Source organism: Protopterus annectens, chromosome 11.part0 (genome assembly GCF_019279795.1).
Source record: "Protopterus annectens isolate FY-2018-M chromosome 11.part0, PAN1.0, whole genome shotgun sequence".
Lineage (NCBI taxonomy): Eukaryota > Metazoa > Chordata > Ceratodontiformes > Protopteridae > Protopterus > Protopterus annectens.
The window spans coordinates 1,388,687,074-1,388,711,084 of record NC_056745.1 but is presented as its reverse complement, the minus strand read 5'-3'; the positions used below and the strand labels follow the sequence as shown (position 1 = coordinate 1,388,711,084).

Below are 24,011 nucleotides of genomic sequence, written 5' to 3'. Positions count from 1 at the left end.
GGGTTCACCTGACACTTATACACATTTGCTATGCCTGCCCTGCTATGTACGGTACACCATTTCAGTCTGTACTGTTGCCTATCGTACTGGCTTGAGGCATACTACTGTACTACACTTATTAGCATCCAATGCCACATATATTAGATTGCAACTTCATAGCCTACACAACCCACATCACACCGCCTGGCCTGATGTTCTCTGTCTGCATAGGCCTGTGGGCGAGGTTACCCATACGCGACTTTAGAGGCATGTTACAGCATTTCTTTGTGTTTGCATTACTGTACAATTGTCCTGCTGTGTCTGTGCCACTGAAATGCTATCATGGCTTAGTGGTTCAGTACTGTGACTATAGTGCACAATATCCTGGGTTCGAGCCCTGTCACTGCTTTTTATTTTCATGCTGGGCAGACCAGACTGCTTAAGGAACAGTAAAGCAAATATGAGCATGTTTACCTGACTTTGCCCAACTTTGCACGACTTTGCCCAACCTTGCCCAACATTGCTCAATGTTGTCCAACATTGCGCTAGTTAGCACTGGCAATTTTGTTTACATAAACTAAATATTGGTAAATGCTGCTTAGCACTGCTTTATATTGCTTAAAGCATGGCAATCATGTCTCCGGTGGTGCTGCAGGACTGCCTATGTTGGATGCACATACTACACTCCCTATACATGTTTGGAAACAGGTAGTGTCAAGTTAGGCATCCCTTTTATTTTATGTGCAAGTCAGACAGAGGTATCATTTCCAGGGTTCCTACTGAGCCAGTGTATGTGCTATGTATTTCCTCTTTGCCAAGGCATACTGGGCATGCCTCCTTCTGCCTACTGGGGCAGGCTCAGGTTGTTCCTCCTCCGAGTCACGCTGTGCCTGTGCAGGCTTTGGAAATGGTGGGGGGCTGTTTGGCCCTGCCCCATGCTTTTCCTGCTGCAGCTGTTTTCACAGGATCATATTGTGTAGCATGGCACATACCATGACAATTTGGGTACATGTAGTTGGTGAGTATTGCAAGGCTCCACCAGATGTGTCCAGGCACCGGAACCATGACTTGAGCATCCCAAACACACGCTCGATTATATTTTGTGTTTGTGCTTGTGCCTCATTATGGAGTTCTTGTTCAGGTCTGTGGGCATTTCTGATGGGTGTCATCAGCCACGGCTCCAGTGCATATCCAGCATCCCCCACTAGGTGACCATCAGGGATGTCCCCATTGGCAAATGTCTGGTACAGCTGCATCAGATGCCAGATATGGGAGTCGTGGTAGCTTCCAAGGGCAGCCAGCACACACATTCAGTATTATGCCCTGGGCATCGCACATGACCTGGCAGTTGATGGAGTGGAAGCCCTTGCGGTTGATGTAGGCCCTACCCTGCTCAACGGCTGGTGCTTTGATGTGCGTGCAGTCAATTGCACCCACTACCTCAGGGTATTCCGCTATTTGCTGGAAGAGACGCATATTGCTGGCCAATACCTCACGGGAATTGGGGAAATATACATGATCACCAACATGTGCTGACATGGTATTGAGCAACAGATGCAGTACCCTGGATGCTGATGCCTGTGAAATCCCCATCATATCACCAGTTGGTCTCTGGAAGGTACCTGTTGCTAGTATTCTTAGGCCAACACATACTTTGGTTTCCAGTGGGATGGGTTCTCCTCTGTTGGTTCTGTGTGTGAGGCGTGGCCTGCACAGCTCAACAATTTGCTGCAGGAGCTCTCTGTCCACTCTATAGTGCTCCACTATCTCCAGCTCATGTAGCCCCTGGTAGGTTACCCTGGGTATGTACACTCTTCTCCGTCTCCTCACTGTGGGTTGCTCAACAACATTCGCAATGGCACCACCCTCAACATCTTGCACATGTTGCCTTATAATAGCAATGGCTGCCCCTAACACTTTTTTTGTCTCAGTTAAGCTTTTTAAGTTTTCACTTCTCTTTGTATACTGCAGTGTTGCAGTGTTTCTGAGTAAAACATTGGGGAATGTTGTTTGCAGAGTTTTAAGTGCTGGGCTGGGCTGGGCTAGTGTACTGCCTGTGTGATTGGCTGATTCTGATTGATTTCACCTGGCAGCTCTGCTACTTTTCCTTGGTTAACATCCTACTACTACTTTTCCTTCCTTTTCCCTTTCTGTTTCCACAGGGGGCAGCGCCAAGCAAACAAGCACAAACACATGCATACGAGCGCACACATGCGCACACAGCCTTACACAGGCTTACACAGGCTTAGGCGGGTGCACATCTGCGCATACAGGCTTAGGCAGCCTTACACAGGCTTACACAGGCTTAGGCAGGTGCACATCCATGCACACAGGCTTAGACAGCCTTACACAGGCTTACACAGGCACACACATGTGCACACAGGCTTAGACGGGTTTACAGGCGCGCACATGTGCCCACACAGTGTATGCATCTTTGCAAGAAACTTTGGTGGTAGCCATGGCGTACACCTTCGGTTTCTGGGTTTCAGTTCAGACAACTGTAGATTAGCCTCTTCCAGTCCTGAGTAACTCACAGCAAACACATGCCACTCTGCTCCAATAAACTTACAGTCTTTGATACATACCCCCTATTGATGTCACCTATTTTCTACTCTGTTACTCCCCTAATCCTACTCTTACACTATAGGGACATGGTTCACATGGCAGGGAAAATTGGGATTCACTATCCTTATACTCATTTGCATAGGATTGCCTACTAATGCTTGGTTACATCTCTCAGGCTGAGCATCCCCCCTTAGCAACAGCTACTCAGTAGCCATGTTGTCTTCAGCCTGCCATTCACTTGCATGGCAGATGGATATTTTTAATAAAATGCATATTTTTTTGGCTTTTATTTATTTTTTTCTGTTTTTTAGAGTGCTGCACGTTTGTGCGGTGCTGCGCTACGCTTAAACATTGGAGATCGTGGAAAAATATTTTTTATTATTTTGCAACACATATAAATGCCAATGGCCTTATATTTGGCCATTGGCATGCTTCCTCAAATGGATGCATTCTTTATTTGGAGCTGTCATTGCTCCGTTTTGCTATTTGCAGAATGGTACTCAGTTACCAACGGAGTACATTTCTGCAAATAACACTACTCTTACTCGGACAGGTTAGTGTTTCCTGGATCACAAATTTACCTAATTTGCATAGCTTTCAGCAGCAAATGAGGCAATTTGCATAACCTTACACTGTCCGTGCAAGAGTCGTTTTAGGAGCTCTCATGCACGCCTCTGCCGGCTGTTCCTGGATTGCTCTGCAGACATATTGGCTGTCTGGAATCTTACTCTACTCTTAAACTCCATGCAAGCCTTTGTGAATCCAGCCCACTGTTAAAGTAGATAAATGAAAAAGATGAGAGATTAGTAGTAAAATGGTATAAATATAAGCATGATACATTTTGGGATATGGTAAAAAAAAGAGCAAAAGAGAAAAAAAAACAGTGTATACATGAAGAAATACAACGTTACCAAGAAAAAATATTATTGTGGAAAATAAAAATTGATGATATAGAAAAAGAAAGAAAAGTATGGTACACAAATATAATGATAAAACATTACTATATAAAACCATGGGAAAATCTAACAGATAAAAAATAAAGCTATAAAAATAAGAAATGAATGGTGTAATCAGAAAGTAGAATATCAAGATTTTTTGTGGAGACTGGTAGCAGATAAATTACCATTAAAAGGCAATTTGCCATATAAAGGAAAAATTATAGCATCTCTTTACATTGTCAAGAAAAAGAAACTACTGAACATGTGTGTTTGAAATGTAAAAGAGTAAAAAAGTTGGGGGGAACTAAGTAAAGAAGACTGATACAAAAGAAGTGGATAACATAAACATGGACATAATTAAATATGGATATTGTAAGAACAGAAGTAAAGAATATGTCAAAGAATAGATAAAAAATATTTTATGTCACTTGGGGTACATGGAATGAAAGAATAAATGAAATTATGTTTAATGCTAAATGTATTACTCAACAATGTTAAGTAAAATTAGATGGAGATTATGGAAAAAGGAGGGGGTCTAATATGGATGAAAATTTAGTATGATTGTAAGGAAAATTGTGAATATGTGTAAATATACTTGCATATCTATATATTTATACATTTGTAAATATTTGTAAATATGTAAATATTTTGAAAATAAGAGTTCCTTTTTTATATATGAATAAAGGAGTCTATTGTTTTGATAAACTCTGTGAGATCTGTTATATCCACCTGAGGTATCAAAAACTCAAAGAGATGGGATGTTGGTCTAACATTTCATTCAAAGGATGACACAATCAGGAGTGTAGCATGTCATTATGCTGCACTGCAGTGTTAGCAATCCATCTACCTGATGTGGTAATAAAACCCACATTCTTCTAATCCAAAGGCAATTTCTTTTTCAGTACCAAAAAAACCTTAATCTAACACCTATTTTAACTACAGAAAATAGACATGTATACCAATATACCTCCAACAACAAAGCAGTAATGCATTTCATTGTACTCTACTACAGTATTCTACACCATTCCACAAAAGAGATATCAACTGCCAACATGCAGAATGCTTCCCTTTTTTGCCCACTAGAACATTTGCAACCCTACACTTTCAATATCGTATGTGTAAAGATAGCAAAGTGAGCATCATGATTAATAATGTAACTAAGTGCTATCTCACTGTAATACACTTGTTATTAGTTGAAGGCATGGAAACTGACCAAGGTCCACCTCCATACTACTTCTTACAATACTTCACATAACAAACATCAAATGCACCTGTCCATCTCCCAACTAAACTGCCAGTGTATTCTCAACAAAAGGATAACTTAGAAGCATGGATGATTCAAGATAAACTAGACATTGACTTTTATTGACAGAAAACTCCATGTTGCAAACATATATATATATATATATAAAATATTCCCCTTTCTCTATTCCAGCTGATCAAAGTTATGGTGTAAGCAAACATTTATAGGATGAAATGCCCACATATATCTTGCCTCTGTTTTTGTTGTACTCCCTTTATACCTAGTTATAGCCAACTCCCAGATTCACTTACCATACTGACACACAAAACAAATTTATAATAGTTGAGTATCTCCATGGAGACTTTGCAGGATCCTTAAGAACCAAATCTGAACACACCTTTAACTTCCACAACCTCCCACAGCATATTACTACACTTATTTACCCCAACCCATCACCTTTATGGCTTTACTTTCTTCATATGTTTCTCAGTTCCCCTCATAGATGCTACCCACCTTTATACCTCCAACACACACTCTCGCTCTCTCTCTTGCTCTCTCTCTCTCTCTCTCTCAGATCACATTCCTTTTATCTCCCACATGTCTCAGCCACTGACACATCTATTAAAATTCATTAAGGATACTGGTATTGTCACTGTTGGAAAAATGGTACTACTATTATTACCCTTCCAAAAATATCCAACCCATCTCAGCCTGATCAATCTGATCATAACAAAATTATATTAGGAGATTTAACTAGCAGAGTTTGTATTTCAGAATATTGTTTTGTGTTAAAGGTGATTTCTGTATATACTGCGTCCTTCAGAAAAAAATAATTGAATGTGTTATATAAAAATCTCTATTAATATCTGTTGTTTATTATTTGGTTTAATGTTATGTGACAGTTATTTGGGATTTGACAAAATATTTTACAGACAGAAGACTGGAATAGCAAAAGGGGTGTTATATGGCTAACCTTTGCAAATTTAGAACATGCACACACAAATTATAGGGGGTTGAGAAAGTTACATATATTTACTTTTTTAACAGATACAAAGCTTGAATTTGATGAATTTCTGCATTTTTTCAAGCAAGTCAACATTTTTTTTAATCTTTTTTTTGGATATTTTATCAAGAATAATGAGAACACTGAGATATACAAAGATATGCAGAACTTCTAGTTTTTGCATGTGTATAGTTTTCACCTTTACTAGGTTAAGAAAAGTATTTTGAAGTCACAATGAGTCAGAGCTTCATATCTCACTTCAGAATATATATATATATAAAGTTTTTTTTTTTTTTTTTTTTTTGAAGTGGAGTATTTGAAAACAATGCACTGACAGGCTATAAGCTTGAACCATTTGGTGCAGTAGTATAGGAGTTTATACATGTAATGTACACATATAAAGGAAAATATTTTAATCATAATTTTAGTGACAAGAGACAGAGTAATAAGAACTTGTTAATGCTTACTTCATGATGGTTTTGACTTTCAGTTCTGACAATAAGGAGATTCTTAGATCAAATATAAATAGTTGGAAAGTGATTATGTGTAATGAATCTTTTCATAAATTGCTTGGGTTCTACATATTTATTTACAGGAACAGAGGTTATAGTAAAAAGTTTCTGTCTGATGTTTAGTTAGAAATCTAGTGATGTTAAAAGAAATTGGAATGTTTAAATGCAATTCTTGCTCTACCTGCAGGTTTATTTCTGAAGGTTCTTTAATTGATCTTTCTTATTTGAAATATTTTTTATTTGTATAGCTATAAAGAAGCATTAACCTTGTAACAATTGTAATTTAGTTTATATTACTGCTTGTCAAGCATATAGAACATTTTATATGAGAAAATTACTAGAGTTTTTAAAATTAATTTATGAATATGCTTAGGCAATGAAAATGTGCTGTCAACAATCTTTTATATAGACATAGTACTGTATAGTGCAAGTTCAAAAATATATTTTCTATATTAGATTGTGTGATAGACAGAGGTGGAGACTGTGATTTTTTATTAGAATCCAAAGATGTGGAATGACAACTGTATTTAAATGCAGGGATTTTTCATTTATATAATCACGTTATAAAAAATGTGTTGAAAATGTCTTCATTAAGGTGAATTTTGTAGTTTACACTACAAACTTGATTAAGGCATATGATATTGTGTCACAACATTTTCAGACTATACAGTTTGCTGGAATTTTATGGCATTCTGATGAAATCTTGAATATTGTAGAGATGTTAGCAGTCACTTTGTGTTAATAAAATGTCAAAAATTCACAGTGGAAGACTTTTTTGAAGCTTTGATTTTTTTTTTTGCTTCAAAACCAAAATGTTTTCGATCACCAAAGAATCAATATGATTATATCACCTACAGGCAAAATCCTAGAAAAAACGAATCTGTGGACAAATGATTAACTTCATACAAGACAGGTTCATTTTAATACCAAAACAGCATGGACTTTGTATTGCTTCCATTCCTCAGTTGAGTTTTTCAACCTACTAAAATAATTTACACAGTCACACCAATGGTCCTCTGACAGGACTTGCTGTCTTTAATGTGAAAAAGATTCAATTCAGTTGACTGCATACTCCTATGTAGTTATCTTAGCAATCTTGGGTTTGCTCAAGACAGTAGTTCTACTTCTACCTCAAGAATTAATCTTTTCAGTTTACATTTTTACCCATCCTCTCACCCCCAAACTCTGTTTGTGCTGGTGTTTCTCAGTTAACACTCTATGACCAGGTCTCCTCCACATAAACATGACATTCAGTGAGATAAATGCCTTACTTCTTTGCACCTCAATATAATACTCAACAAAACCTCCTTCAAGAGGTCTTTCTTTGCATTTTCAGACAGCTTTTAACAAGAACTACTCTGTTAACTCCTCAAAATCAAAAACCCTACTCTTCAGTACATCTCAGACATTAGCTACTATCTGCTACTTTTACTCAAGTAAGTTTATACTAATACAGTGAAAAAGGGATAGGTCCTTCTCTTCCTTTCAACTCCCACACATACATTAATATAAAATACTGTACCAGGTCAAACTGTCATATAGCATTTCCAACCTATTGGCCCAAGATAGTAGGTATTATAGAAATAAAATCATACTCATACCAAAAGTAGACTGTTGTCTTCCTCTAATAACCTTAATAAACTCATCAAACATAAAAAAAGTAAAAAAAAAATATTAAACAAAACCCACTTCTTTATAAAGTAATCAGGTGCCAGAAACATTAAACAAACTGTACCACTTTCTAAACCTGTTGGATAACAGCAAATCACTATAACCACCTAAAGATCCAAACATCCTTTTTAGGAGCTTACGGCAAACATTCCTGTTTTCTACCACCATAACCAATCAATTATTTTTAAACATTGTCTTCTCCTCGGCCTACTCTTATAAACATTACTTTATCTTATCCACTTCAAAATAGGAACTATTTTGCTATTAATCTGCAGCTTTCTCTCCTCTCTCTCTCTCTCTCTCCATGTGAACCATAGAAGGATATCTTCCTAATACTGGTAATAGTAGTATGGAAATCCGTTCCTGCAGAAGTCCAAAACAGACCAGACTTAACTACCTTCACAGTCAAAATAAAATGTGATCAGTTTATCCCTTTACAAGGCAAATGTTTTAACAGCTGCACAGCATAGACATAATATTCTTTGCTGTGCCATTGTGTTGTATTACTATTCTAGCATATTCTTACCCATTTATTTTACAAAGCTGTGCTTTTCTGTTTTGAAATGCAATGTATCTCTGCTTCTTTTACAAGTACTGTGATTGCACATTCTGTAAACATAACAAATGTATCTGCAAACTCTGGACTGTGAACGTTTGCTACCTTATGCTACTTTATCCTGCTACACCCACAGTTTACTGCTATATTTGTGCATAGTGCATATAGATATGATGGTGTTCTTCGTGTTTCACTGTTGCAGTCATCACCTGTGGGTTATCCCTTCTGTGGTAGCCTCGACTGGTCCGAATACCAGAGTCAATTTTTTTTGCATCGGCTGCAGTCACCTGTAGTCTAACATCAGGTCGTCAGTGACATAAAGCATGGCAGCCGACGTTATTACACCAGTCTTTCTTGCCACGAAGCCCATAGCCGAAGCAGTTTACGTCAGTGCTGGTCCATCGCTACCAGTAGTTGAATTTTCAGCTGAAAACGTGTAAAGCTAAGAACCCCATTGGGGATCATTTTTTCTTGCACTAACCAATGTCTGAAAAAGTTAACAATTGTCTTGTCTGTGGAAAGCAGATCCCACACCAAGACTTCCATTCTTACTGTGTCACTTGTATAGGTCCAGACCACGATGTCCTCCATTGCCAGTTCTGTGCCCTCTTTCATGAGAGAACCATTCGCTGTAGAGCTCTTTATGTAGACAGTTATTTTCGTGTTCCATCTTCACATTCCAATATGGCATCCATCAGCCAACATGTGGACATTCTGAAAAAACGTAGAGATAAAGATAGAGACAGACCTCAGAAGGCTAAGTCTTCCGATGATGCTACCGCTAAGCAGGTGGTCAGTTCTCCGGAATTCAGTGAGTACTTTCACAGCCCCTGATGCCCAATTTGATATCTACACAGGCCTCTACCAAGACCCTTTCGGACTCTGGTATGCAGCAGAAATCTTCTTTGTCTTCCGAGCCTTTGGCCATCTCTGCCTTGGTTGGGTCCGGAGCCGCGACCCATGCACCGGCTTCTGAAGAGGCCTTTCACACTACTGAATCTAGACAAAAAAACAACTTCTTCTCTTCTGACTACCGTTTCTCTCAGACCAACGAATTCTCTCAGGCCAAGAAGCCAGGCCACTCCTAGGAAATCTGCTTCTAGCCACCATCTTGCTAGTGCTATCCCACCCCCAGCACAAATGCTAAAAATGGCAGAGAATCTCATCTCCCTTATCTGGGGTAGTCAGGCCACAACTTCTAAAAGGAAAAGGCACCCTTTTCCAGAAATTATGACAGAACAGGATTCTGAGGAATTCAGTTTTTGAAGAGGAACAGCATCTCTTAACTGCTTATGAGGATTTAGATGGAGAGAAATTCATCCCTTCTGCCTCCCCTCCAGAGGACCTTCCCTTTGGGGAAAACCATCACTCCCTCAGGGAACATTTCCAATGGGAATTTCAGGACTTCCCACAGTCTAAAAAAAGGCTTAAAGAGTTTCTGGACCTGCCCCAGCACAGACGCCTTGCCATCACCCTTATTGTAGAAGTGGTGGATGATGCTTTCCATGAATCCAGCTTAGACCCCGATGCCCTTCCTCTTGCTCCCAGTAAACCTAGCAGGTACTACAGAGTACCAGAGTCTCACAAATACCTGTCCAGAAATCCTGCTGCAGACCCAGAGGTCATTACACAGGGACCTAAAGGAGCTAAGACTAGTTCTGCCAAGAATCATCTTCCTTCTGACAAAGACTCCAGAGCTCTGGACAGATGGGGTAAAAAAGTATACACCACTGTAACCTTAGCTATCAGAGCACTCACTTGTCAATTACATATGTTTAAATATCAACAACACACTTTGGAACTATTAAAACAGAAAATTGCTACCTTTCCTAGCTGTGCCAATTCAAAAGAGTTAACAGATTTACTGCACTCTGCTTGTCAAGTGGCCAAACACTCAATACAATGTGGATATGATGCACTAGAAGCCTCTAGCAGGACAGCAGTGACAGGATCTGTTATTAGGAGACATGCATGGCTGAAGGAACAACCTCTCCCTGATCATGTCAAGTCTAAACTTATTGATGCACCCCTAGATAAGGACGGCTTGTTTGGGGAAAAAGCAGAGGAGGTGCCTAAAAAGATGGAAGACAAAGCAAAATCTATGCACACAGTAAAAGATTTCTTTCAGGTTCAACCTCCCAGGTTCAGCAGGACCTATCCCTTGAAGCACTGGGCCTTCCCTGCACCTAGCAGACAGGGCCAAGGTAAGCTCTGCAGGGAAAGACCATCCAGGCCCCTATTCCAGGGACAGCAGAGAAGCAAACAGTGGATCACTTCAGTCTCTAAGGCAGGGAGTTCTAAGCCAACCTTCTATGGCAAACACTCACAATGACTCCCCCTCCCCCCTCTGTCCTCCCTTTACTCATCAAAAACTAGGAGGAAGGCTCTCCCTCTTCAAAGACAATTGGCTTTCTGTAACAAAGGACCAATGAGTCTTAAAGATAATTTTTCAGAGATACAAATTCTCTTTCAGTGAACTCCCATTTCTAAGAGGGTACCCAGACTTACCTCCAAATCAGTAGGCAGAAGCACTGAAACAGGTCCAAACTCTCATATCTCAGGGGGCAGTAGAACCTGTCCACTCAGATCAAACAGGCAAAGGCTTTTATTCCAGACTATTCCTTGTTCCCAGAAAAGAGGGCTCTTGGCGCCCAATATTGGATCTATCCATTCTGAACACCTCCCTGGTGGTCCCCAGACTCAAAATGCTAACTTTGTAGCAGCTGCTGCCTATGCTAACAAAAAATGCCTGACTCGTGACCCTAGACCTAAAAGATGCCTACCTCCACAACCCTATCAGGGAATTGTGCAGGACATTCCTGCTCTTCAGAAGAGGCTCACAATGCTTTCAGTTCTCTGTGCTGCCCTTTGGCTTATCTACTGCACCCAGAGTATTTACCAAATGCTTGGCCCTGGCCATAGCATTCTGCAGACAAAGAAGGATACACATTTACCCTTACCTGGACGGCTGCCTCATTCAGGCAGAGTGCAAAGAAAAGCTGCTCCAGGACCTTCTCTTTGTCAAATCACTCCTAACTTCCCTAGAGTTCACCATCAACGAGAAGAAATCAAAACAAATCCCCACCAGGAAGATCATTTTCTTGGGAGCTGTGCTAGACACAGCATCCCAAATGGCGTTCCTGTCCCCAGAAAAGCAGAGCTTCTTGCCTCTCTACTTTTCCCAGCTGGCTTCCAGATGTCACCTCACCATGAGGAAGTTCCTGCAAGTCCTGGGATACATGGCATCTTGCATCCTTCTCATTCCTCTGGCCAGGCTTCACATGAGAAAACTTCAGTAGTATCTAAAGAACCTTTGGCTTCAGCACTCTCAGCCCATAGAGACATCTCTCCCTCTGATCCCATGTATAAGGGTTGAGTTTTTCTGGTGGGCAGAGGCCTGTACCAGGAACAAAGGTCTTCCCTTCATCCTCCACCCTACCAGCCAGACCATCACACAGATGCCTCAGACATTGCTTGGGGCACTCACCTAGCAGGCAGGTACACCCAAGGCCTTTGGGATGCCCAGCAACTTCACTTGCACAATAATCAGAAAGAAATAATGGCAGTACAAAAGGCTCTGACATCTTTCAAACCCCATCTCAGGCCAGGGTTTCTTCTTATAAAAACAGACAATACCACAGTAATGTGGTATATCAACAAATGGGGGGGGGGGGACTCCAATCTTACCTCCTGTGCAGGTTAGCCATGAGTATTTACCAAATGCTTGACCCCGGCTATAGCATTCTGCAGACAAAGAAGGATACAGATTTACCCTTACCTGGACGGCTGCCTCATTCAGGCAGAGTGCAAAGAAAAGCTGCTCCAGGACCTTCTCTTTGTCAAATCATTCACAACTTCCCTAGAGTTCACCATCAACGACAAGAAATCAAAACAAATCCCCACCAGGAAGATAATTTTCTTGGGAGCTGTGCTAGTCACAGCATCCCAAATGGCGTTCCTGTCCCCAGAAAAGCAGAGCTTCTTGCCTCTCTACTTTTCCCAGCTGGCTTCCAGATGTCACCTCACCATGAGGAAGTTCCTGCAAGTCCTGGGATACGTGGCATCTTGCATCCTTCTCATTCCACTGGCCAGGCTTCACATGAGAAAACTTCAGTAGTATCTAAAGAACCTTTGGCTTCAGCACTCTCAGCCCATAGAGACCTCTATCCCTCTGATCCCATGTATAAGGGTTGAGTTTTTCTGGTGGGCAGAGGCCTGTACCGGGAACAAAGGTCTTCCCTTCATCCTCCACCCTACCAGCCAGACCATCACACAGATGCCTCAGACATTGCTTGGGGCACTCACCTAGCAGGCAGGTACACTCAAGGCCTTTGGGATGCCCAGCAACTTCACTTGCACAATAATCAGAAAGAAATTATGGCAGTACAAAAGGCTCTGACATCTTTTAAACCCCATCTCAGGCCAAGGGTTTCTTCTTACAAAAACAGACAATACCACAGTAATGTGGTATATCAACAAACAGGGGGGGGGATTCTAATCTTACCCCCTGTGCAGGTTAGCCATGAGCCTCTGGGTTACAGCCACCTCAATGAGTCTACATCTAATTGCCCAATACCTACCAGGGGTCAACAACACCCTGACAAATCACATAAGTAGAAACATACTGGACCCCCATGAATGACAGCTCCACAGGGAAATATTTCTGCAAATCACTCAGGAGTGGGGGACCCTGGAAGTGGATATCTTTGCCTCGCACCTCAACCACCAGCTGCAAAAGCTCTGTACCAGGGAGTATCACCTCTTAGTGTGGAAGGTAGATGCCTTGACCTTCCCCTGGAACTCCCTCTTTGTGTATGCATTCATTCCTCTGCCCCTTATTCCCAAGGTACTGTTCAAAATAAGGGAGGATAGACCAAAGGCCACCCTCATTGCTCCAGATTGGCCCAGACAGCATTGGTACCCCTTACTGCGCAGCCTGACCTTACAGATCCCCAAGCAGCTTCCCCTGATCTCAGACCTCTTGACTCAGGTGAGGGGGAAGATACTGCACCCAGACTTACAGATTCTCAATCTTTCAGCATGGCTTATACCTTAAAAGCTAACAAGGAGTCCCTGTTAAGCAAACAGGTCCTAGACATCATCACAGAGGCCAGAAGGCCCAGCACCAGAAAATCATATGCAGGGAAATGAAAATTATTCTGCTCCTGGAGCCAGTCCAATGGGACCAGTACCTCCCATCCTTCCATCCCTCTTATCTTGGATTACCTAGCCGAGTTGCACAATATTGGCCTTTCTTTCTCCTCTATTAAAATCCATGCCTCAGCCATTTCTCCCCATTACTATTCAGACTCACCCCTCTTCTCTCATCCTTTCATTAAGCAATTCCTCAGAGGAGCTTCTAATAACAGACCTCACAGAAGGCCTCCCACACCACTCTGGGACCTGAATTATGTTCTAGAAAAGCTAACCTTAACTCCTTTCGAACATGCTGCTTCTACAGAATTGAAATACCTCTCCTGGAAGACCTCCTTCCTACTAGATATCACCTCAGCCAGAAGGTTATCAGAACTTCAAGTTCTCATAGCTGTTGAGCCCTTCATCATTTTACATGCAGACAGGGTCTCCCTGAGGAATAACCCCTCTTTTATGCCCAAGGTGGTATCTGATGTGACCTCCAACCAGACCATACACCTACCCACCTTCTTTCACAACCCTCAAAACAAAGGGGAAAGAATTATACACTCACTAGACATGCACAGACAGCTCAGACACTATCTGGACCGTACTAAACCTTTCAGAAAAACAGACCAACTACTTGTCAGCTTTGCCCCTGGGGCAGAGTGGAAGCCCATTTCCAAACAAGTCATTTCCAAATGGATATCACACTGTATCCATTTTTGCTACAGACTACATGGGATACATCCCCCCTAAGTCTATACGTACCCATTCTACTAGGGCAGCATCCACTTCCACAGCCCTCCTCAGAGGAGTCCCCACCAGGGACAACTTGGAAGCTACCACCTGGACCTCTGTCATACCTTTACAAATCATTACCAACTACCTCTTTTTTCTAAGTCTAGGGCAGGGATTGCCTCTGCAGTTCTGCAGGGCCTGCTGACCCATATCTAGGACTCTAACCTATCCTTCCACCCCTCTCCTCAGCTTTGGGAATCCTCCCACAGGTGATGACTGCAACAGTGAAACAAGAAGAACATAGTACAGTTGTGTACACTTACCATAAATGTAGATGGTTGAGTGTATTCACTGTTTTAGTCCTGGTTTCCCTCCCTCCGTCCCCCATATACCATCTACCCCTAGGGGGACATAAGCTTCCCACGGTGGCTTTTAGCCACCAGGACCACTTTTCCTTATTTCCTTGTGCTTCTGATGGGTTAGGGCAAGAAAAACTGATGTAATGACGTCAGCTGCCTTACTTTATATCACTAACGACCTGATGTCAGAGTACAGGTGACTGCAGCTGATGCAAAAAAACATTGACTCTGGTATTTGGGCCAAGATAACACACAGGTGATAACTGCAACAGTGAATACACTTGAACATCTACAGTTATGGTAAGTGTACACAACTGTACTTTTTATGTTACTTTTGCAACTGCAAATATGCACAATTTCTTACTATTGTGCCTCAGCGTACTGTCAATAGACATAGGTTGTGTTTAAAAATGGTCATTAGTATAGTCCACTCACATTGTAGACTTCAACAAATGTGAAAATAAAAAGGAAAATCAACCAACCAACCAACCAACCAACCAACCAACCAACCAACCAAACTAAAGATAGAAAGAAAGGCACACAAACCAAACAAGCAAACTATCATTTAACAATATCCCTGTACAAATAATAGAACTATTCCCAGCCAAGCATCTCACTCTTTATACCACACCACCCTCCAAATATATGTATATTAAATTCACATTGTCTAGTATAGCCCCTGCTTTAAATAGTCCCTTCCACTGGTTATGTCAGGTACATTACTGAAATACACTTAGTCTATGGGAACCCCATTTTCTACTTCCTATTCCTGTCACTGTATTCTAAAGTGCACTTTCAGTTTCACATTAAATTACTTTAACATATAAAGTATCAACAATTGACTAAGAGTGACGCCTAACTAAGCTAAGTATACTCTGCATTAGCCTCTAGTCTGGATTTCTTTTGGATTTATCTATTTATTATTCTTCATGCATGCAATATGGCACAACATTGCAAAATCATATAACATGCCACCAGAGAGAAAGTTTTTTAGGATATGCACCTGGCACAGATGGCCTATCAGCAAATTAATTTAGCAAAGAAAAGTGATAGTTTATCTTCTTTTTGAAAAAAAGAGTTTGTCCTCAAACGTCCATAATGTTATGCTGTGTGCAATAAATATATGGTGTACAGCTGGCCGAGCTACAGTGTCTCCTTCAAAATGAGTAACTGAGGAACTGAGGAAGGGGGCAAAGCATGATATACTGGACATAGTGAACTGAACACTGGTGTTGTTTGGCTTTGCAAAGTTATTTTTATAAAATGATAAAAAGCAACATCCTTTCATTCTATAGTGTATCATACCAGAACTCAGAGGGTGAGAGTTTGTTGAACTGGACATTCCAGTTCAGCAGCTATGAGCATAAACATTATAAGATATACAAAAATAATGTATTTCTACAAAGAATCATCATGATTGCAGTTGTAAACCTCAGAAGTTCTCTTAGGCCTGTTTTTTAATGTAAAGGAGATGCCAACTTATCTCATTACCTATGTCTCTAAGGATGATAAACTATTATAGTTGAGTAGTATATTCCCTTTCTATGAATGATGGCTACATTCAAAGATAAAATAACTGGCCACAATAATTGGCTTTTAAGGGAATGCAGAATTTGTCTTCATGGGACCAGATGGTCAATAGATCCTCCACTATGCAGGAATGGCCTTTACCATTTGACTCGTGGCTAGAACATTTGCTTCTTTCATGGTGATATTGTTAGAAAATGGTCAATGGACAGGGATTGATCCAAGGTAAATTCCAATTCAAACAATACCAGGATTGTCCTGCTCAATATTAGAAGCTTAAACAACAAAATGCCATAGCTTCTGCATTGCCACACATTTGAAGACATTCATATTTATGTAATGCTAGAAACATGGTTTCAGAACAATGATAGAACTCTCTCCTTATTAGGGTACTATATCTAGCATGCACATATGACCACTGGAAACTGCACGGGCATATCAGTGGTTATTAGGTATATCCCTGAAGACCATACTAATTATCAAAATCAATTTCATAAGCTACCATCAGGTCTAATACTGTTTTATGGGAGACTTCATATCAACTGACAAGAATACAAACTACAATAAATATGGACAGTAATTTCTTGACTTTGTGACTATGACCTCTTTGATGTGAACTGAACCTGCTTTCCCAGGGATGGCAATCATTTTCACCTTGTTTTTACAAACCACTCCCCATCCTGTTCCACCCTACTTGTCTCAAACTCCTTGTAAACTCTGATAAGCTATCTGTTACCTTTACTCTTAATACAAGCATCTCATTTTATAAAAAGCCCACAATATTTGGTGCTTTTTAAAACCAACTAAGACATTGCATTTGTATTCACAGATAACCTGGACAAACACAACTGGTATGTACTGCTAAACAAGCCAATTCATGTTGCCATCCTTGCCTTTCTGTTTGAGGATAATAGTATGATATCATTGATATACTGAAAATAATAATAGTTCTAGGACTGAGCCTTATGGGACTCCATAAACAAAGGTTCCGATTTTGATAAGTATGGCATTTTCTGAAATTTTGAATGCTCTGTTAAATACTTATGCAGACATTTTATTGGACCAAGGATTCAATAAACCAATGAAAATGCAGGAAACACCAGTGCCAATGAAAAGCAAAACTCCTCAAAATATCTCCACAAGGCATAGCACTGAAGGAGACTACATGAAGATCACCAAAATGGAGAAAACACTTTATTAAAGCATCCAATATGTAAACCACACGTGAATATGCAATACCACTTTTTCAGTAGAGCTGTCCCAGTCTAAGTGCTATTGAGAATTCTTGGGGATGCGATACACACCCCCAGAGTAAACAAGTTGGTGTTCTAAGACTTTCTTCTGCAAGATGACTTGCAGCTCTTGTTGATCAATCTCTGGCACCACAGATCCCATCATCAAAACATTTTTGGCATGTTAGGGATCTGCTCCAGTGGCAGGCTCTCCAAGTTGGTTAACATTGTCTGAATGTAGGTCCAAAACAACTGTAACCCTTCTTCTTTTTGGTCAGCCTGTGATGCCATAGCAGACTCCTCCTCCTCATCACTATCAGTAAGAACGACCTTCTTCACATTATCCTGTTGCTGTTCCTCAGTTTGCTTAACCTTATCTGGGAGGTTCTTCTTTGAATGAAGGCCAGAACTCACTTGAAAGAATCTTTGCACTTAGCACAAAAGCAAGTTTCTCTTGTTCACTAAGCTTAACTTCTTCATCTTGAATGTTTGAATCAATTCTTCGAGAGTCAGCCATTTCCTTCAGCATGACCTCACAGAAATGCAGCTGGGCTTCTCCAAAGCGAAGTTTCAGCAGCTTAACATTTGGAATCTCCCTTTCTGCAATATAGTGGAACTGATGTAGCAATCTGTCTGCCAGCAGGCTCCAGTATTCATTAATGAAGAGATCCTTGCTTCCATAGATACTGACCAGCAAACTCATGATGTCAGAAGACTGGCACTTGGAGACACATTTTCCTGGATCAGCTTCAGTGGGATCCGGCATCCATCCTCTGCATCTAAAATATCATCATCTCTCTCTTGTCCATTTTCTAAAGTCACTGGGTCAGCCTTTGAAATTTCATTTACCAGATCACTTGACACTTCAGCATCACCTGTCAGACCTGCTACAATCTGTCTCACTGTATCATCCCTTGTCCATAGGTACTTACAGATGGGTTCACAAGCAAGCTCTAGAAGAACCATGGATGGGTCCAGTTCTCTTAAAGCTTTGATGGCAGATATATAAAGAGTAATGATGTTTGATGTGCTCACATCAGGGTGCAGGAACCTGGTTTCCAGGGCTGATTTTAATGATGTCAAAAGTTGTTTCCTCAAATTAGTTTGTTCCAGACAGTATTTCAGGTCCTCAGTAGCTGGCTTAAATCTGGGAAATTTTGAATGATATTAAAAAGTTCCTCTATTCTCGTGTTGGCATAGATTCAGTAGAAGAAGCACTGAACATGGCACTTCCATTGCTTCAAGGAACTGCTAGCTTCAAGAGAAGTTGCACTCTCTCCCTCTGTAAGATACACTTTACTAAGCCAGCCAACTACCTTTTCAATACACTCGTGGAAATCGACAAGAAATTATCTGACATAGTTTTCTTTGCATTTTCTCTTCATTCTTTCTTCAATCATGCTGTGAAGAATGGTAGTCACAGTCTGTTTCAGAATAAAAGTTCTTGGACTTTGGAAGAACTTAGTGAAACTCTGAAGGTCCCAGAAGGGTCACTATGGTGAAAAATGGCACTGTAGCTGCAGCAGGGTGTGTTGCATGAAGATTCTCCAGGTACCTTCAGTGTTACTGAATAACAGCAACAGGATAATGTGGAGAAGGTCATTCTTACTGATAGTGATGAAGAGGAGGAGTCTGCTATGGCATCACAGGCTGACCAGAAAGAAGAAGGGTTACAGCCATTTTGGACCTACATACAGGCAATGTTAAACAACTTTGAGAGCCTGCCTCTGGAGCGGATCCATAACATGCTAAAATGTTTATGATGGCAGGAGGAAGTCTTAGAACAGCAACTTGTTTACCCAGAAGGTGTATATCACATCCACAAGAATTCTTGATGGCACTTTGACTGTGTTATCTCTACTGAAGAAGTGGTATTGCATATTCATGTGTGGTTTACATACTGGATGCTTTAATTAAGTGGTTTTCCCATATTGGTGATCTTTGTGTATCCTTCTTCAGTTACATGCTTTGTGGAGATATCAAGAATTCAAGGTGTATGGATAACTAAGTTTGATGTCAACAGCAGTTTAAGTGCTGTAGTCAACTCACCCTATGATACAAAAATTCTCAAGCAATGCCTACATTATACATGCATCCAGTGTGCTAATAATGGGCTCACCCTAAATGCCAAGAAGTGCAGCATAGTTACCTTTGGTAAAACCCTATCCAGTCCTCTTATCACATCACTGGTGTTCCTCTTAAAACAGACTTCATTACTGGATACCTGAATACCCACACTAGCAATAAGCTCTCTTTTAACAATGTGTTGGTTGTTGTCAGAAAATTCTTGACCTCCTTTACTACTCATTCATCAGACCATTATCAAATGCAATGTTCCCTTTGGGATGCACATCTCTAAACACCTTGTGCAATCACTGATTTAAGCCACTTACACAACATGGACAGACTAAAATCTATATCTGTTTACCCAGTCTTTTAAAGGTCTCTGAGAAGCAATCTTTGCCTAATGTTTCATTCATTGAAAGATCCTTAGTTTTCAACCTACTGCACATTCATAAATCCAACATCCAAACTAATATCTGCAATGATATAAGCCACCACTATGTGATTATCAATACCTACTGTCGCAATAAGCTTCTTATCCAATGCATTACCTCATAAGTTTACAGGTACTTACTAGGCTATTCATCTGTGAAGATTTTTAAGAAGCCTAGCCCCTAGCCTTATATTCCCATTGTAGCTTTTAGTTCTTACATTTTACATATAATTACCTCAGAGGTGGGCAGAGCAAGGATGTGTTGGGGCATACGCTGGGGCATTTACTTGTTGCCCCTGTCCATCACCTATTCTCACCTTTGGAATAGACTCTCTGGGTACAGCAAGCAAAATTAAACCTATAAAATATACTTTAATGATTAGATTGGCAACCATGAAGCCATACCTTGAATTAATGATAATGATCCTTTATCAGGAGGAACTAGACTATCCTTATCATTACAAGGGTGACTTGACTAAGCCTCTTGATGGCTGTCCTGCCACAAGCTTAATATAAAAGTATGAACCTTATGAACTCTATGGACACTTGAGGAGTCAGAATGAGAAGGATAGAAAATAGTCATGTTGGTTCAACGTTTCTGGGTGGAGGGAGGAATCAAAGTCCTCATACACAAAAAAATCACCTGTCTGTTGGACTGACAGGCATTACATAAGTAGATCGCAAGGAGCAGGCCTAGCCTGACCAGCAGTGTACATATGTGGATGCACTGTAGTCAGGCTGGGTACATCAAAGCATATCCCTAAGTCCTGTTATTGGAGGCTTTACAGTGGTAGTGTCCAGGCTGGCTGTCATAGGGCAGGGAATGAAAATCATGGAAAATGTCAAGTTGACACCAAGGATGATGCAAAAGTGGCACTGATCCATAGTTTTCCAGCTGGGAGACAGGGCTCCTTTCTGCGGATATCTACATCCCTTCAGCAGTAGCCCTGGTCCATGAAATAAGTCAGAGCTTTGGGTAAAAGGGATGCAGTGGACAATGTAGTTAGTCACACCACTGTCGAGGGACCAAAACAATCCAATATTAAAAAGTAACCATTGATTGCCGGGGATAACAGATTTAGCGTTCTTAGTATAACTCTTTCACTCATAGCTCTGTTAGTATAACACTTGTGTTAGCTTAACTACTTCATTATACTGATGTCAGATTATTACTGTGGGAAATAGTTTCCTCAGTGAAAAAAGTAATTTATCTTTACAATAAATGAGGAAGTAAATAACCATCTTGACTCAGAAATATGAGCAACACAGTTCCAAGAACCAAATATTCAAATGAAGGATGATAGTTATTTTGTACCTAATGATAGAGTGACTCACTAATGAGAATAATTATTTGGAGAGTGAAAGAAACAGCACTGCATACATTCTCAGTAACACAGTATCAGTTTCTTGTATCAGACATTCTCAGTAACACAGTATCAGTTTCTAGTATCAGACATTCTCAGTAACACAGTATCAGTTTCTTGTATCAGAAAGGCGTCAACACTAATACATTGATGGGCATTTAATGTTGTGGACTTTCCTTTATTACTCCTGCATCCATGCAAAGGTCTAAAGGAAAGTCCGCAACAGAAACGGTCATCAGTGTATTAGTGTTGATGCCTTTCTGAAGAACTTGATCTATATAGCAGCATATTTTTCAAAATACTGCCTCATTTACCATAGAAAATGAATAATTTTTAAATAAATTAAATTTTTAGCAAACTGGAAGTCATTTCTTAGTCTTTTGTATCATATGCATAACTAGGGACACAGTGTAATGTACTGTATGCACATATCTACTTACTACAGAAAATTATAGAAAGCATTTCTAAATGATTTTTAAGACATTCTTCTGCAGAACTCATAAATCCTATTTTCCTTAATGTTATGGCAACCATAATGTAATTATTATCGGAATTGTGGCGTACATATATAAGCACGGTAACAAAAAGTACTTCTGTAGAATACATCAGCTTTTTACAGCTTGCTGATTTTACATCAAGAGTCTCTTATCGGCACCATTACTTATAAGTACGCCTCAAATCAAGATTTTTTTCTATAAAAAATGGTTTCAGATTAGTTTTATGTTACTTTCAGCGCATTGACAATTAAATTAACCTTTTCAAAATACATTATGGCAGGAGTCTAAACACGTGCTGCTCTCTGGGTAGATTCCTTACAGGTATAAACAAGCCTGACCAACTGATTAATGTTAATGAGAGTACAATACCTGGTCATTGTTCACTGATGTGTGAAGTAGGAATAATATTGAAATTTTCTTTCAGTACTCAAGAGATGACAATCTAATTAGTTTTGCTATTGACAAATAGCACACAAAGTGACCCTAATTAACAAATTTAGATGTGGTACATCTTTTCAGAAATTACTAAAGGCTCCTCTTAAACAAAATATGCTTTGTCTTTCTTGTGGTGACTAGGTAACATTCCATTAGCTCTGTGTAATACAAAAGTCTAACGTGATATTTATAATAAAACACAAGGCTGAGAGCGTTTATAGTTTAAACCTCCTTCGGAGCCTGCAGTCTGATACTACAAACTTTGCCAGGATTCTTTACTGCTGGGCTGTGATTTTCTTACTTATATAAATTATTTGTGAAATACAGCAGAGAATACTTTGTCCATTTCTGGAAGCAAAGTTTTGAATGAATATAGAGAAGTGGAGTCTATTTAGGATAAGGAGACCAAAATCATTTAGGAGCCATTTTATAAAACCTAAAATTTGTCATAAAATGCTGTTAACATTTTATAACAGCTGTTATGTTTGTGCTTGTTTGTATTTATGTGTGTATGTATTGGAGGGTATTCACAAGTTTTTATGCTTCTGTGTACATAAGCAAATCAGAGAGTGTGTCCGTGTGTGTGTGTGTGTGTGTGTGTGTGTGTGTGTGTGTATGTGTGTGTGTATCTGTGTGTGTGTGTGTGTGTGTGTGTGTGTGTGTGTGTGTATCTGTGTGTGTGTGTGTGTGTGTGTGTGTGTGTGTGTGTGTGTGTGTGTGTGTGTGTGTATCTGTGTGTGTGTGTGTGTGTTTGTGTGTGTGTGTGTGTGTGTGTGTGTGTGTGTGTGTGTGTGTGTGTGTGTGTGTGTGTGTGTGTGTATGTGTGTGTGTGTGTGTGTGTAAGCATGCAAACACATTAGAGGTCTGGAAATATTTATTGTGTTAAACATAATAAAAAGTAAAGCACTTTTCAAGATGAAAGTGCATGAAAGGTGTATGGCATAAATGAAGCAGCAAATAAGAATTTCAATATGTGCAACAAGCACTTCTTCACATTGACTTGGAACTGTCCGGCATAATTACAACATGGACACAGGGAAAGAGTATCAGGACTGTGTCAAGTACAGCACAGGATAATAGCAAAGACATTTTGGGAAATAACTGGGGAGGTTGCAAGTCTAGTATCAATTGTGAGTGCAGGTATATAAAAGTAGTATAACCTGAATGAATGGAGGTGAAAAAAAACTTCTTTATATGTACAGCCTTAGTTTTGCAACAGGAACATTAAGCAGATCAGCAAAAGGCCCAGCCTGGTGCATCCCCATCTTGGGTTTTTGTATCTTTGCTAGGCAAAAAATTATTACATAATACAGACATATAACAAACACACACACACACACACACACACACACACACACACACACACACACACACACACACACACACACACACACACATATGCACTCATAAGAGTGTAATCAGCTGTATGTGAGACTTGCTGATTGGTCATTGGCTTGCAAGTCTGTAGGAGGTATTGAAAATAATACTTCTCATAGACTTGCAAGCAAAGGACATATCAGAAACTCTTACATTATGCTGTTCACAGAGCCTTAAGGTAAGCCAAACAATGACTGTTATTTACAAAGCTTTGACTACAACTGTGGCTGTTTAAATGATTCCACACAATGCTTGCAGAGACTGATCAACACCTCATATACAGTGATGTTTAGGACATCAAGCCTGCACTGGGATAGTTGCCCCTTGTCCCCACCCTTGCTAAAGCTCTTTGCAGATGCCTTAAGTTATTTTAATAGGTTCA

General features: G+C 40.1%; 1 pseudogene; it reads right to left on the bottom strand.

The window, feature by feature from the left end:
* Positions 1–17,624: 17,624 nt before the first annotated feature.
* LOC122815079 overlaps positions 17,625–24,011 on the bottom strand; it is a 62,680-nt pseudogene continuing 56,293 nt past the window's right edge.